Source organism: Gopherus flavomarginatus, chromosome 11 (genome assembly GCF_025201925.1).
Source record: "Gopherus flavomarginatus isolate rGopFla2 chromosome 11, rGopFla2.mat.asm, whole genome shotgun sequence".
NCBI classification, from domain to species: Eukaryota; Metazoa; Chordata; order Testudines; family Testudinidae; genus Gopherus; species Gopherus flavomarginatus.
In genome coordinates this window covers 26,821,191-26,834,492 of record NC_066627.1, presented here as the reverse complement: position 1 = coordinate 26,834,492, position 13,302 = coordinate 26,821,191, and the positions used below count along the sequence as shown (strand labels likewise).

The following is a 13,302-nucleotide window of genomic DNA, read 5'->3' as shown; positions in this document are numbered from 1 at the left end:
TTGGTCCTCTGGTCAGGTGTTTCAGGTTACTTCTTTTCAGGTGAAAGAGACATTAACCCTTAGCTATCTGTTTATGACAGGCCCTGACACCCGCTCAATGTGTCTGCAGCTGATGAATCACATTTGATTTGCTGGCTGCAAATATTGGTCTGACAAACTAAGGTGAAAGTCAAACTGTCAACCAGAGACCACAGCTGGACTGCAAGCTACAGATGCTTTCTACATAGTCCTGCATTGGGGGTCCCCCATTCAGACCAACCCCCTTCACCCTATGCCACCTCCTCCTCCCTTCAGCCTTGGGGAACATGTTTCCCCTCACCTGCATGGAGAAGCTGATCTCTGGATTCTTTCAAGGAGAACTGGTTCTTTGTCAAAAAAGGCTGCTTAATCTTAATCATATAGTGATTGTGCCAGCTCTGGCCTTCTTTACAGGGATATACAGCCCACAGGAAATAGTATTTTACAGAGCTCCAATTAGACAATAATATACTGAAAAGTGTCAGCCCCTACTCCCTATAATGCCCCAATTCTTTAAGATGCGAAGGGCACTCAAACCTCACAGCTGTACTCTGATTCCACGTGCCACTAGACATGAAGCTAGCTTGTCTACATATACAAGCCTCTCAGGGCCAGATCATGAAGTCAGAGCACTTACATGATTAGCTCAAATGGTAGAGTGATGGCAAATCATCACACATAGTATCACACCGTCAGTTAAACTTTTTCATTGAAAAATAATGCAGCTGGCTAATTATGACTATTTATGCATTGATAATGTGTTGGGTGCTAACCTAGACACACAAATTACAACAGTTTCTGCCTTCAGGAGTTTGCAATCTAGACACAAGAGAATAAAGGGTGCTGAAAGAAGCCTAAAGAAGGTAGGTTTTGTTTGGTTGGTTGGTTGGTTGTTTTTTTCAAAAAAAGATTCTACTCTAACACTTCATTTCTTTCAGTGTGGCTGGTTTTGTGGGGTTGGTGGAGATTAGAACATGAAGAGGGACTTCCCACATCGGGGACAGCACAGAAGAAGGTACGAAGACAGGCAGGACTGGCTCTAGGTTTTTGCTGCCCCAAGCAAAAAAATTTTTGCACCGCCCCCCCTCTTTTTTGTGTGTGTGGCTTTTACACATGTTTCACACATGTAGGCAGAACCAGAAAGTCGTTTTCATTTTTGTCCTGGCATTTTAGCCCTATAACCGCTGTCACTGACGCGACACGGAAATTGGCACGAATGGCGCCGATAGGGCGGCACAGTACACACGAGTAATCGTTAACACATTTACACATGTTCCCATTATGAGTGACCGTGTCACGCGATGTGACACAATATTTTTCACGTCACGCTCCTATCACACTACTGTACTTGGCTGTAGGTAGGGCGCTAGTCACTGGGGCGAGAGAGCTCCCCACAAGCTGGGACACACACTGGACCTAGCCCCGCCTGGTGTTTTCCTAGCACTGAGGCTGCACAGCTGGGAGCCCGAGGGGCATGCAATGGAGAGAGCTCTGGGGCTGGGCTTTGGCCAAGGAAGAGGCACTGGGCTGGCTGGAGGGATGCTGCCCCTCTCTGCCTGGTCGCTTGCAGGAGGACAGCCCAGGCACTGGGCATCCCAGGCACTGTGCAGGGCTGGAGAGGGACATGGCAGCCTCTGGGGCTCCAGCAGGCAGAAGCTCCCCAGGTGTCCCGGGGACCGTCCTGCCCACCTGGCTCTTACCTTGCTGTGGATCTGGCCCGAGGACTCATCTCCCGTTGCTCCTGCCGCCAGGGGGTGGAGCTGCTGCTGGATCTCAGCCCCAGTCATTCTCACCTCGGCCCTGGCACGAGTTCGGCTCAGCCCGGGCTGCCGCTGCCCTCCCCAGGCAGGAGGCGGCACAGGGGGGAGGAGGTGGTGGCAGAGACAAGCCGAGGAGAAGCCCGCAGCCGGCGCTGGAGGAGCGGCCCACCCAGCTGCCATGTTCTGCCGCCACCCCCTGCACTCCGTGGCTGGGGCAGGGCTGTCTTACAGGCTCCCGCCTGAGCGGGGGGGTGGCCGCTGCCCACGGGAGAGCGGCGGGGACACGCTCCCCACTGAGCCAGCTCCCCCTGTCCCACCGCACAGCCCCGGCGACACCCGCTCGGAGCAACAGGTGGCCAGGGGCAGTCAAGATCCAGCCCAGGACACTGCCTCAGGTTGGAGCTGGGGCCCCAGCATTATGCCACCCCTGGTAATTTGTCGCCCCAAGCACCTGCTTGTTTTGCTGCTGCCTAGAGCTGTCCCTGAAGACAGGAGTGGTAAAAGGATGATTTTCAGACCCTAAAGAGGTCCAGTCCAAACTTCAGTATAACTAGCTTCTCAGGATTGTAAACTTTTGATGTGTAAACTGCCTGAACAGATAGGAAATTGAATAAACCGGAGCACAGAGAGCTGCTATTCTTAAGAACAATATTCCAGGCAAACAGGAACTCATTGGTGTAAAATCAAATGTGCTTAAAGCTCCTCTTCTTGTCAGATTCTGAATGAGGCTCCCTCCCTCTTTTCTGCTGAGCTGTCAGAAGGAATCCCCTCACACTGAGTTTTCCTTCATTCTTCAGCAGGCTGTAGGCAGGCAAAGGCTGCCAGTATGACCCAGAGGAAAGAAAACAGGTACTAAAGCCCAGATCCTCACAGGTATTTAGGTGCCTAACTCCCAAAGGCCTCGATCCTTTAACGATCAGGTTCCAAGGGACTAGCTGAACAAATGTTCTCCAATGAAAAGCACCAAGAACACACCTCCAGAAAGGGCGTTGACTTGAGCTATAAGACCCAGATCCACAATGGTAGCTAGGTTCCTAACTTCCATTGATTTCAATGGAAGTTACGAGCCTAAATACCTCTGTGGATCTGGGCCTAAATCCCTGTTTGAGTTTTGGTTGCCTGAGAGTTCATGCAGATCTGACTTCTGTTCCCAATGTCACAGAGGTCCTGTATCACCTTAGCACTACTCATATGAATACAGGTTTGTAGCATTAGGCACAAAATCCTATAGCTGCTGATCTTTCAAGCTATTCTTCATGGATAGACCTTTATCTTTTGCAAAGACTCACTGAAGTCACTGGCTCTCCACTCAAGTGCAGAGATCTTCCCATACGGAACAGTTTGCAGTACTGGGGTTCTACTAATTAGGTACATACACACACATTTTAAAAATCCCCATTGTGACCTTTGACAAGTCTAAGGCCATGTCTATACTAGCTGTACCAGTGCAGCTGCACCACTGTAAGATCACACCTGTAACCGCTCTATGCAGGCGGGAGAGAGCTCTCCTGTTGACATCGTAAAACCACCTTTAGCAGCGGCGTTAGCTATGTTGCAGGAGAAGCTCTCTCGCGGATTTAGCTCTGTTCACACCGAGGCGCTTCTGTCAGTGTAACTTATGTCGCTCAGGGGTGTTTTTTTTTCACACCCCCTGAGCAACATAGGTTATAGTGACAAAGGTGATAATGTAGACATGGCCCAAGTGTCTCAGTTTACCCATCTGTAAAACAGAGCTAACAATACCTACTCTGAGAGATGTTGTACGGCATGATCTAATAATGAAGTGCTTTGAGATCCTCAGAGGGAAGCATTATAGGTATTTAAATAGTCCAACCTATTAGTTTTCTGTAAACGTTTCCATTTTCTTTTACAGCATGGTCCAGGAAATGCCTTTTGTTTATTTGCAGAATTGGTTACAAGACCAACAGCATCCTAAGTCATGAGGTGTGAGGCAAGTCTCAGTGGTCTGGAGTTGGGGCAAGGGGAAGGGGGGATGCTCCTCAAGGGAGAAACTTTTTAGAGCAGTATTTAAAAATCTCCCTCCCTCCTTTGTTGTTGCACGGAGTGGGAGGGAGATTTTCCTCTCATGTACATACCCTGTAGTTAATGATACAATTCTGCTATAGGGTGTGGTGTGTAGTTAGCAGGGGTGGCTATCAGGAGTGGTACTCTCCTAAAGTCTCACTCATTGGTAGGGGAAGGGCTTTTAATGTGGGTTTCATTGCAAAGCCTGGCACACAGGGTGATGCGATTTGTGGTGGGGCTCAGACCTCTCAGCAGGGATGGGGTGGGAATCTCTCATTATATCAGGCTAAGTGCTTCTCTTGGGCATGAAGGATTGGGAGTGGTGGTGTTCAGGTATGCGGGGGAGTGAGTTTTGGGTGAATGGAGGTGGCTGTGGAGTGGTGCTATCTCCATGGAGAAAAGGAATGATCTTCCTTCCTGCTTCTACCCACTGTGTGGGACTGAGGGGCCCTCCCAAATAGCTGAAGGGGAGGTCCCCCAACCCATGGGATGTCTTTGATGCTGAGGAGGGGACATCTGAGTCTCTCTCAATGGGGGATGGTGGTGGTGAGTTTTTCCACTGGGGTGCCTGTGGGAGGGTAGGGGAATACAGGTATCTCCTACTTTCAGTGGTGGGTGGGGTGATGCTTTCCTGTGGGGGTGACCCCCAGTCTCTCTCAGTGCGGGGGAGGTCAGGCCGTGCCCTGGGGGGGTTGGGGTCTCTCTCAGTATGTGTGTGGGGTCAGACTGTGCCCCGGGGGGGTCTCGGGGGTTCACTCAAGGTGGTCAGACTGTGCCCGGAGGGGGGGTCTGGTCGGTCAGGCTCTCAGTGGTGGGAGCAGACTGTGGCCTGGGGACATTGGGGGGGGGTTAGGCTCTCAATGGAGGGGTCAGGCTGTGCCCTGGGGGTGTCAGGGTTTCACTTGGGGGGTCAGACTGTAGTCTCGGAGGTCACGGGGGATCAAGCTCTCAGTGAATCGGATCAGGCGGTGCCCTGGGGGTGTCTGGACGGGGCAGTCATGCTCTCAGTGTAGGGGTCAAGCTGTGCACTGGGTGTGTCTGGGCAGGACAGTCAGGCTCTCAGTGGGGGGTCAGGCTGTGCCTGGGGGCATCTGGGTGGGGCAGTCAGGATCTTGGGAGGGGGGTCAGGTGCCTTGCAGGTGTCTGGGCGGGGTGGTCAGGCTCTCGGGGGGGGTGTCAGGCTGTGCCTTGGGGGTGTCCAGGCGGGGCAGTCAGGCTCTCGGGGGTGCAGGATCAAGCTGTGCCCTGTGGATTTTGGGGGTGTCAGGCTGTGCCCTGGGGGGGTCTGGGCAGGGCGGTCAGGCTCTTGGAGCGGGGCTCAGGCTGTGCCTGGGAGTATCTCGGCAGGACAGTCAGGCTCTTAGAGTGGGGTAGGCTGGGCCCTGTCGGCAGGGCCGGTGCAACCATTTAGGTGACCTAGGTGGTCGCCTAGGACACTAGGATTTGGGGGGCACCATTTTCTTCAGCAGCGACCACGGCAGCTGGATCTTCGGCCGCCCTGGTCACCGCCGGCATTTAGGCGGAGGGAGCTGGGGCAGGGGAGTGCAGGGAGGGCCGTCTGCAGCAAGTAAAGGGGGGGCGGCACGCAGGGGAACTCCTCATCCCAACTGACCCCTGCCCCGCCTCCTCCCCGAGCATGCCGTGGCTGCTTCACTTCTCCTGCCTCCCAGGCTTGCGATTGGCGCCGCAAGCCTGGGAGGCAGAAATAGTGAAGCAGCGACGGTGTGCTCGGGTTGGAGACGGAGCAGGGGTGAGCTGGGGTGGGGGGGAGGGGGTGCCTCAGGGCGGAAGGTGGTGGGTGGGGAGCTGCCGCAAGGGGGCACCTCAGGGTGGATGGGGGGAGCTGCCGTGGGGGGGGGCGCCTCAGGGCGGGGGCATGGGGGTGGGCTGAGGGCGCAAGGTGGAAGTTTTGCCTAGGGCGTGAAACATCCTTGCACCGGCCCTGCCTGCGGGTGTCTGGGTGGGGCAGTCAGGCTGTGCCCTGGGGGTATCTGGGCAGGGCAGTCAGGCTCTCAGGGGGGTCAGGCTGTGCCCTGGTCGTGTCAGAGGGGTCAGGCTGTGCCCTGGAGGTATCTGGGCAGGGCAGTCAGGCTCTTAGGAGAGTCAGGTTGTGCCTTGGGGGTGTCCGGGCTGGGCGGTCAGGCTCTTGGGGGGCGGGGGTCAAGCTGTGCCCCGGAGGTATCTGGGCAGGGTGGTCAGGATCTCAGTGGGGATCAGGCTCTGCCCTGGGTGTGTCTGGGCAGGTCAGTCAGGCTCTCAGCGGGGATCAGGCTGTGCCCTCGGGGTGCTGGGGGGGGCAAGCAGACTCTTAAGGGGGCCAGGCTGTGTCCTGCGGGTGCCAGGGGGCAGTCAGGCTCTGGGGGGGGGGTCAGGCTGTGCCCTAGGGGTGCCGGGGGGGCAGTCAGGCTCTGGGGGGGTCAGACTCTAGGGGTGCCGGGGGGCAGTCAGGCTCTCGGGGGGGTCAGGCTGTACCCTAGGCGTGCCGGGGGGGCAGTCAGGCTCTCGGGGGTTCAGGCTGTGCCCTAGGGATGCCGGGGGGGCAGTCAGGCTCTCGGGGGGGTCAGGCTGTGCCCTAAGGGTGCTGGGGGGGGCAGTCAGGCTCTCGGGGGGGTCAGGCTGTGCCCTAGGGGTGCCGGGGGGGCAGTCAGGCTCTCGGGGGTTCAGGCTGTGCCCTAGGGGTGCCGGGGGGCAGTCAGGCTCGGGGGGGGGTTAGGCTGTGCCCTAGGGGTGCCGGGGGGGGCAGTCAGGCTCGGGGGCGGGTTAGGCTGTGCCCTAAGGGTGCCGGGGGGGCAGTCAGGCTCTCGGAGGGGGATCAGGCTGTGCCCTAGGGGTGCCGGGGGGGGGCAGTTAGGCTCTCGGGGGGGTCAGGCTGTGCCCTAGGGGTGCCGGGGGGGCAGTCAGGCTCTCGGGGGGGGGTCAGGCTGTACCCTAGGGGTGCCGGGGGGGGCCGTCAGGCTCTCGGGGGTTCAGGCTGTGCCCTTTGGGGTGCCGGGGGGCAGTCAGGCTCGGGGGGGGTTAGGCTGTGCCCTAGGGGTGCCGGGGGGCAGTCAGGCTCGGGGGGGGGTTAGGCTGTGCCCTAGGGGTGCCGAGGGGGCAGTCAGGCTCGGGGGGGGGTCAGGCTGTGCCCTAGGGGTGCCGAGGGGGCAGTCAGGCTCGGGGGGGGGGGTTAGGCTGTACCCTAGCGGTGCCGGGGGGGGCAGTCAGGCTCTGGGGGGGGTCAGGCTGTGTCCTGTGGGTGCCGGGGGGGCAGTGAGGCTCTCGGGGGGGGTCAGGCTGTGTCCTAGGGGTGCCGGGGGGGCAGTCAGGCTCTCGGGGGGGGTCAGGCTGTGCCCTAGGGGTGCCGAGGGGGCAGTCAGGCTCTGGGAGGGGTCAGGCTGTGCCCTAGTGGTGCCGGGGGGGGCAGTCAGGCTCTCGGGGGGGTCAGGCAGTACTCTAGGGGTGCCGGGGGGGCAGTCAGGCTCTGGGGGGGGTTAGGCTGTACCCTAGGGGTGCCAGGGGGGCAGTCAGGCTCTCGGGGGGGTCAGGCAGTACTCTAGGGGTGCCGGGGGGGCAGTCAGGCTCTGGGGGGGGTTAGGCTGTACCCTAGGGGTGCCAGGGGGGCAGTCAGGCTCTCGGGGGTTCAGGCTGTGCCCTAGGGATGCCGGGGGGGGCAGTCAGGCTCTCGGGGGGGTCAGGCTGTGCCCTAAGGGTGCTGGGGGGGGCAGTCAGGCTCTCGGGGGGGTCAGGCTGTGCCCTAGGGGTGCCGGGGGGCAGTCAGGCTCTCGGGGGTTCAGGCTGTGCCCTAGGGGTGCCGGGGGGCAGTCAGGCTCGGGGGGGGGGGTTAGGCTGTGCCCTAGGGGTGCCGGGGGGGGCAATCAGGCTCGGGGGCGGGTTAGGCTGTGCCCTAAGGGTGCCGGGGGGGCAGTCAGGCTCTCGGAGGGGGATCAGGCTGTGCCCTAGGGGTGCCGGGGGGGGGCAGTTAGGCTCTCGGGGGGGTCAGGCTGTGCCCTAGGGGTGCCGGGGGGGCAGTCAGGCTCTCGGGGGGGGTCAGGCTGTACCCTAGGGGTGCCGGGGGGGGCCGTCAGGCTCTCGGGGGTTCAGGCTGTGCCCTTTGGGGTGCCGGGGGGCAGTCAGGCTCGGGGGGGGGTTAGGCTGTGCCCTAGGGGTGCCGGGGGGCAGTCAGGCACGGGGGGGGTTAGGCTGTGCCCTAGGGGTGCCGAGGGGGCAGTCAGGCTCTGGGGGGGGGGTCAGGCTGTGCCCTAGGGGTGCCGAGGGGGCAGTCAGGCTCGGGGGGGGGGTTAGGCTGTACCCTAGCGGTGCCGGGGGGGGGCAGTCAGGCTCTGGGGGGGGTCAGGCTGTGTCCTAGGGGTGCCGGGGGGGGCAGTCAGGCTCTCGGGGGGGGTCAGGCTGTGCCCTAGGGGTGCCGAGGGGGCAGTCAGGCTCTGGGGGGGGTTAGGCTGTACCCTAGGGGTGCCAGGGGGGCAGTCAGGCTCTCGGGGGGGTCAGGTTGTACTCTAGGGGTGCCGGGGGGGCAGTCAGGCTCTGGGGGGGGGGTTAGGCTGTACCCTAGGGGTGCCAGGGGGGCAGTCAGGCTCTCGGGGGGGTCAGGTTGTACTCTAGGGGTGCCGGGGGCAGTCAGGCTCTGGGGGGGCGGTTAGGCTGTGCCCTAGGGGTGCCGGGGGGGCAGTCAGGCTCTCGGGGGGGTCAGGCTGTACTCTAGGGGTGCCAGGCGGGGCAGTCAGACTCTCGGGGGGGTCAGGCTGTACTCTAGGGGTGCCGGGGGGGGCAGTCAGGCTCTCGGGGGGGTCAGGCTGTGCCCTAGGGGTGCCGGGGGGGCAGTCAGGCTCTGGGGGGGGGTTAGGCTGTACCCTAGCGGTGCCGGGGGGGGCAGTCAGGCTCTCGGGGGGGGTCAGGCTGTGCCCTAGGGGAGCCGGGGGGGCAGTCAGGCTCTCGGGGGGGTCAGGCTGTGCCCTAGGGGTGCTGGGGGGGGCAGTCAGGCTCTGGGGGGGGGTCAGGCTGTGCCCTAGGGGTGCCGGGGGGGGCAGTCAGGCTCTCGGGGGGGTCAGGCTGTGCCCTAGGGGTGCTGGGGGGGGCAGTCAGGCTCTGGGGGGGTCAGGCTGTGCCCTAGGGGTGCCGGGGGGGCAGTCAGGCTCTGGGGGGGCGGTTAGGCTGTGCCCTAGGGGTGCCGGGGGGGCAGTCAGGCTCTCGGGGGGGTCAGGCTGTGCCCTAGGGGTGCCGGGGGGTCAGGCTGGCTCTCGGGGGGGTCAGGCTGTACTCTAGGGGTGCCGGGGGGGCAGTCAGGCTCTGGGGGGGGTTAGGCTGTGCCCTAGGGGTGCTGGGGGGGGCAGTCAGGCTCTGGGGGGGGTCAGGCTGTGCCCTAGGAGTGCCGGGGGGGGGGCAGTCAGGCTCTCGGGGGGGTCAGGCTGTGCCCTAGGGGTGCCGGGGGGGGCAGACAGGCTCTCCCTATCTCTCCGGCTCTGGCGCGCTCAGAGCCGGGCACGGCTGCGGTCGCGCTGGTGGCGGAGGCGCGCGCGCGGGCGCGCGCTGTCCTGTCTCGCGGCGCGGTCCCGCTCGGTCACGTGCCCGGGAGGAGGTGGAGCTGCGGCCGGGCTGCCGTGGGTGTCCTGGGTGCTTGGCAGGGAGCGGGTCGACCCCCTGCCCCGGTGCGACGGGCCCAAGGTCGGGCCCTCAGCCCGCTGCCAGCCGCGGACACGGCGGAGGCTCCCCCAGGTGAGGGCGGGGCCGGGCCGCGGGGTCGGGGGCAGCAGGCCTGACAGGGCCGGGGGGGCGGAGGCGGGGCCGGGAGTGTCAGCGGGAGTGGGCCCGGCCCGAGGGGGGCAGAGGCCGGGCACGGAGCGGGGCTGTGCCCGGAGAGCGGGGCCGGCTCGGGTGCCCAGGGCCCGGGAAATGGGGAGCGTGGGGCTGGGAGAGGGGGCCGCGGCCTGGCCCGGCTCCTGGGGACTGGCCCCGCTCTTGCTGCCCGGGCCCGGCTCCTGCGGGTAGCGGGGCTGGCTGGGCTCTCCTTTGGGCTTCACGCCTTGGGGGGTGCCTCGTAGATGGAGTAAAGGCGGGAATTCGTAAAGGAGCCTGCGGGCGTTGGGCACTGGTGAATTTCAGTGGGGTTTGGGTGCCGAAGTCCCAGCATGTATAGAAACTGCCGGTCTGAGATGGGGCTGGCCCCCTGCACGACGCCCCAGCCGTGTGCACACCTGTGCTGTCATGGTGCTGCAGGCTCCCTGAACAAAGCTGGCTCAATTATTCACAGTTAACAGCTTGACCAGGTCTGACGCAGAGCCACCTGGGAGATGAGGACTTGTGTCGCTTTCCTAGCGTTCTCTGTATGTGGTTAACATAGCACTACAGTTTTGCAGCAAACTTGGTATGCTATGTTTGTGAATTGGTGTATGTCTTGTCAGTCTGTCTGCTGGCTTTCTTACATCTGCTGTTTGTAATTGTGGACACCTTAAACTGGATCCATCACAGTTTAGTAGGAGAGTGTTCAATCTTGAATTGGCTAGACCATCATCACTTACACTTCAAAGAATGTAGCATTGCTGGGCTGGTACAGATTGTTCAACCCTCAAATCCAATATCCTGCCTTTAGTTGTGTCAGTGACACTGTTGCATATGAGCATTGGTAGATCCTGTAACTTTTCTTACTTGATACATTATCCTTCCTATTTCTAATTTCTGAACAGGCAATATTTCATGCATTTATTGTAATTCTCTTTCAACCCTTCTAAAAATAAATTAATAGAGCAACTTTCTGTCCTCTTGTTCTGAGATCTGCATTATTTTTAAAAACTTAACTGCTTTAAAACTTGGTTAAGTGACCTGAGTATAGAAAATGATGGGTTCTGGATTTCTCTGATTTCATAGGGGTATCCTGCCTGGCCAGTTGTATCCCTATTCTGGTTATGACAAGTTTAATTTTAGTCCTGTGAGCCTTATCTGGATTTTAAAGTTGCATATTGCAGATGCAAATACTTAGCATCATTTAAAGTTTAAAGGGAAAATATTTATGCTTCACCATTATAGAAAGTCTGCATCTGTTATCATAATGGTATTAAACCTGCATGAGCATTTTTCATTGTAGCTTTACAAAGGTGATATTAAGGTAGCCAGGACCCAAGCATCATTCTTCATCCTTCACAGATGGAGAAATTGAGCCACAAAGAGTGAAATGATCAAAAGTGGCCTGTAATTATGGAAACAACAACTTCTGGGTGCCCAGCTTTTAGTCATGTATGGTCTGTTTTTTTGGTTTTGTTTTCCAGAGGTGGTGAGCACTTTGAGCTCCCATGGACTTCATGTGGAGCTGTGTGTGTCAACACCTCAGAAAAACTGTCGATGTTTCAAGTCAGATACCCAAAATTTGTGGTTGCTTTTGATAAATTTGGGCTCATTCCCTCTACGGTTACACAGTAGAGCTGGGAATAGAGCATGAATCTCATGACTCCTTAGGTTAATACCCTATCCATTGAACCGTATTGCTTCCTTTTAACATTAACTTAGAATGTCCTGGCTTTACCGTGACATTTTTGCATGGTAATTCTGTGATTCTAACTTTTGCTACTAAGGTCATATTTCATGGTTTCTGCACCATACTCTGGCTTCTGCTCACAGTCCCCCCCTCAGCAGGCTTCAAACTTACCCTAGAGAGAGACCTGAAGTTGCTGCTTCTGTGGGCAATAAGGCTCTGTCTGACAAACTTGCCCCTCGGTAGAACTTACAAGAGAGGAACTGCTTATGGTGGCCTTGCTGCTTACGTGGTAATCTTGCATTAATTAATAACAGTGGCAAATTTGATAGGTATAGTTATTTACTCCCTTAAAAACAAAACAAAACAAAAATCAAAACACCTTGGAAAGCCAGGCATTTCTAAACTAAGATTAAACTTTCAATGGCCTAAACACTTAATGTGGAACTGCACAGTTACATTTCAACAAACAACCACAGTGCTGCCCTGGACACTGTCTATGTAAGGTAAATAAAAGTCTGAATAAGATACTGAGTTGACACCACTAAACCCTATATACCTTGAGTATGCATGTTTAAACATATTAAAACCAGTATATTTTATTGGTTTGTCTATGGACCTTAAAAAGTTTATAATATTAGACATCTTGTACTAGATCCACTGCATTTTAGGTAATGGTTTGAATCATAGTTGAGTTGTGTAGGTGTACTGGGATTGTGATGTGTGCAGCAGCAGGGAACCACACTGTTGAGGATACCAAAGGGTTAATATGACTGTAAGATTCTGATATCAGTTGGTTGTATTTGGAAAAGTGGGATTGCACAAGTTGTTGGTGTGTATTAGAAGTACAGTAGGCAAGATGCTTTTGTTTCTGTCTTACCCCAGAGAGACTACATTATTTAGAAGCTAATTTGTAGTTATATAGGTTGTGCCCGTGGTGAATTTATATACATGCTAGTATGTAGAACATTAGACAGTATTGTACTCAACACTGAAAATGCAGCAAAGAATCCCGTGGCACCTTATAGTCTAACAGAAGTTTTGGAGCATGAGCTTTCATGGGTGAATGCCCACTTCATCAGATGCATGTGGCGAAGTGGGTGTTCACCCACGAAAGCTCATGCTTCAAAACTTCTGTTAGTCTATAAGGTGCCACAGGATTCTTTGCTGCTTTTACAGATCCAGACTAACATGGCTACCCCTGTGATACTTAACACTGAAAATGAGTCTCAGACCCCATTATACTGTGTGCAGGCATAAGATTGTTTGATAACCTTTGGGAAGGCTGGGGGAAGACTAGCTTGAAACTTACTAGACCTGATAAACCTGAGGCCCATACAAAAGATGTCAATGAAGGCTCATCATCAATGTCCAGAGGGGCAGCACCTTACTGAGAAACCAAGCCTCCCACCTCCAGCTGCTGTCTAGATAGTAGGAGTGGCCAAGCATGTACATTTTTCATCTCTGCTTCACAGGGCACTGACTTCTCCTTGTAAGTGGTAACCTTTTCAGCTCTGTGATCTCTAGAGTAGCAATGCTTCTTGCAGAAGGTGTGTTTTGGCCAGTGCTCCTTGGTCTATGCTAGTTTATAATTACTTTCTTTAGCTATAATCCAAGGTGGTGTATTAAACTCGTGAAGCTCTAACTATTTTGGATCCTGACTACCTTTTAAAATCAGTTTCTCTCCTGGTGTGATACTGCTGGAGATCAGCCAAGATTGTGATTTAACAGGAGGGCTGGTGACAGGTTTTTAAGGTGAGATCTTTGTCTCTTTAATTCCTTCCAACACATTGGTCCACCAGAGCTCAGTTTTTTAAATTTTATTATTTCAACATAGATGCTATTACTAGTGGTTGTTGTTGTTGTTGTTTTTTTTTTTTGCAGGCAGCCCATCCTTTGCTCTGGGCATCCCTACAATTAAAATTGACAATATCCTACCTTAATCCAAAATAAGAAAAACATGCCCATTCCATCACAACTAAATTGCTAACTTCCTGGTTGCACCTAGCAGTAAATACATTTACAACAACAACAAATAAA

At 56.6% G+C, this 13,302-nt stretch overlaps 1 protein-coding gene across 2 annotated transcripts in view; it reads left to right on the top strand.

Moving 5' to 3' along the window:
• The first annotated feature begins 9,384 nt into the window (after positions 1–9,384).
• NCOA6 (nuclear receptor coactivator 6) overlaps positions 9,385–13,302 on the top strand; it is a 73,808-nt gene continuing 69,890 nt past the window's right edge. For both annotated transcript variants that reach the window (XM_050917230.1, XM_050917229.1), the window contains exon 1: positions 9,385–9,512. The gene's annotated coding sequence lies outside the window, so the exon portion shown is untranslated. The remainder of the gene's footprint in view (positions 9,513–13,302) is intronic.